Below are 3,084 nucleotides of genomic sequence, written 5' to 3'. Positions count from 1 at the left end.
ATGCAAAACCTTATTCAAAGTTACCATGCTTTTGGTGTGTCAATTGATTTTTTCTGTTGTTCTATTCCATGTAAAGCTGCTTTGTAACAACAACAACAACAACAACAACAAAAACAATTAGGAAAGTGATACATAAATAAATTGAATTACATTTTTTGTCTGCATGTTTGCTTTACATATAGAAATTAAATTTTTGGTTACGTTTTTTTTTCTGTCTGTGTATGTTCTAGAATCTCCCGGTGTTAGTAATGCTGGAATAAGTGTTGTGAAGTCAGAGACTGAGGGTAAATCTGTTACTCTAAACACTGATGTTAATCTACAGAAAGATGCTCTCATACTGTGGAGGTTTGGACATCAAAGTGCTCTCATAGCTAAAGATGATGTGGAGGACAATAAGACTCCAGAATATCCTGATGAGAGATTTAAAGGCAGACTGCAGCTGAATGATCAGACTGGAGATCTCATCATCACTGACAGCCAAACTGAACACACTGGACTTTATCAGCTAAAGATTGTAACACCTATTCCATTAAAATTAGTTTAAGTATTACAATGAAGGAAGGACTCAGCAGACCAATTTTACTCATGAGCCAAGTGTATTAAAAAGTTAAACAGCAAATGCAAATCCTATCCTAAACCAACAATCACAACACCAACAATCCCACAGTTTACAGTAAAGCAATATTTCCCCCCCAATGTACAGTCTTTGGTTTGCCCTTATCTATAAAGTTCTTCTTTGCATAGTCTTGGTAAAGCAATCAACCATCCATGTTTGTCAAATGTAGAATAAAAACAGTACTTGTTTTCTTGATGTTCATGACAAACATTCCATCATAAAGAGTTTTGTGTCAAACATTAAAGTCCAATGTTGTGGTCCTTTAGAGGATGCTGTAAGTCAACTCCACACTTCTCAGATGTTTACGCTAGCATTAAATCCACCATGCTTAGAACACAAACCCTCTGCAAACAAAACATTTACATACATAAACAATAACCATGTGCTACAAACACTCAATATTTACATATTAAACACCATGGTCAGCTACTTACAATTGAGTTTAGAACTATTAAGTTCCTCAACCTAGTGATGGTCGCTTTCGAAGCACTGCTTCATGAGGCTTCGAAACATTTACGAATCTTTTGTTTCGAATCAGTGGTTCGGAGCTTGTTTCAAACTGGCCCAAGTCACGTGATTTTAGCAAACGAGGCTTCATTACGTCATAACTGTTTCGAAACGTTTCGAAAATCCGATGGTTCACCACTAGGGGGAGTTGATCACATGACCAGTGTTTAATGTGTTTCGGTGAACTCGGGTCAGTTTTATTATAAAAGTTCATAAAACATTTATCCTTCTTACTAATAACACTGCCATTTTGTCTACTTTTTGTTTATAGACATATTTAATGACAAAAATGTGCATAATTAAAAGGGTAGTTAGTTTTATTCATTTGTTTGCCCTTAATAAAACTAAAAACACATAATACACTTTTATCTATGTCTTAATTAAGTTAAATCATTTTTTTCAAATATTTTAATAAAAATCTTGCTATTATTTTGTAAAAAAAAAAGGGTAAAATGTTTGGACACATCTGCTTTTACACTATTTTGACCAGCAGGGGTCGCCAGCGTGTGTGGGTTTCGAACTGCTTCGAAAAACTGAATCAATTTTCGAAGCAATTGGTTCAGTTGATTCGAAGCTTCGAAAAGCTTCGTTTCTCCCATCACTACCTCAACCAGGGTACAAAGGCCCAAACTACCATGAGGTAAGCTGCTCCAAAGGAGATAGAGACTTCCTGCCTGACTTCTTTGTTACCTTAAATAGGGTTCACCTGGACAGATCGCCCCCTACTGCTCAGGTAAATAATTACATAACTGCATTGAGAGCACTCCTTGGTACACAAGTAACAGGGAACTGTTACATACCCCTCCCCTTAAGAAAATTGTTTAAGCAGCTCCATAGAACCTCTTCATTTTCTCTACATAAAAAGTCTCAACCTGTTTTGACTCATCCAACATTAAAATCTGATAATTAACATTGTTTAACTTTTTCAAAACCTTAGCTGGACCTTTCCACTTTGGTGCCAGTTTGGCCATATAGGAGTCTGAAGCCCGAGACAGAGGGTGAGTACGTAACCAGACTAAATCTCCCTCTTCAAACGACTCAAGTTTCCTCCTTCTGTTATAGTACCTTGCTTGCCGTTGTTGAGCTTGACTAGTCTTTTCTTTAACCCGTTCAAACAGTTCCTTCTGCCTCTCCACAGTACTATAGGCCATCTGATCAGGATTAGGTGGATTTCGTATGAGCCCTTCCAAAGGTCCTTTTAGCTTGCGGCCTAACGCAATCTCTGCAGGAGTTAGTCCAGTGCTTTCTTGCCATGCTGTGTTAATGGCATACCGGAATTCAGCCATCCATCTATCCCAGTGCCTGTGATTGTCCCTAACAAATGAAGATATCATAGCCTTCAGAGTTCGGTTGGTCCTTTCTGTGATATTAGTTTGAGGATGATATGCAGTGGTTAACTTCTGAACAACTCCCCAACGCTTGCATGTTTCATTCAGAAGTTGGGCTGTAAACTGTGGTCCCCGGTCTGATACCAAGTAAGTAGGTGTTCCCCAACGAGTAAATATCTCTTTTACCAGGATGTTAACAATCAGGGGGGTCTTGGCAGATCTCAGAGGAAACAACTCCACCCACTTACTACAGTAATCCACCACCACCATCAGGTATTCGTTGGCCTGTGTACTCTTTGGGAAGGGACCCATGAGATCAACACCTAACATGTGGCCAGGTTCTACTACTGGTGTTGATTGTAGGTGTCCAGACAGTTTGGAGATTCTTGGTTTATAAATTCGACAGGTTTGACATGCTGTACAAAAGCTCCAAACATCCTTGCGTATCTCTGGCCAATAAACCACATTAAGTAAACGCCTCAAAGTTTTCATCCGGCCCAGGTGTCCACTCAAAGGATTAGAGTGGGCAAACTGCAAGAATTTCTCCCTCAATAACATTGGTATAATTACTTGCATAGTCTCACATTGAGATTTATCCGGCACACAACGAAATAGATAGTCATTCTGAATGAC

At 38.7% G+C, this 3,084-nt stretch overlaps 1 long non-coding RNA gene across 1 annotated transcript; it reads right to left on the bottom strand.

The window, feature by feature from the left end:
- Positions 1-626: 626 nt before the first annotated feature.
- Positions 627-1,959, bottom strand: LOC141359532 (uncharacterized). The gene is made up of 3 exons (XR_012366024.1): positions 1,735-1,959; positions 1,051-1,081; positions 627-960 (listed from the first exon to the last, which is right to left on the bottom strand). It is a non-coding gene; the product is annotated as an uncharacterized lncRNA (long non-coding RNA).
- Positions 1,960-3,084: the final 1,125 nt, after the last annotated feature.

This window comes from Misgurnus anguillicaudatus, chromosome 23 (assembly GCF_027580225.2).
Source record: "Misgurnus anguillicaudatus chromosome 23, ASM2758022v2, whole genome shotgun sequence".
NCBI classification, from domain to species: domain Eukaryota; kingdom Metazoa; phylum Chordata; class Actinopteri; order Cypriniformes; family Cobitidae; genus Misgurnus; species Misgurnus anguillicaudatus.
Note: the sequence above shows the minus strand (reverse complement) of the source record. Positions and strands in the feature narration are given on the sequence as shown.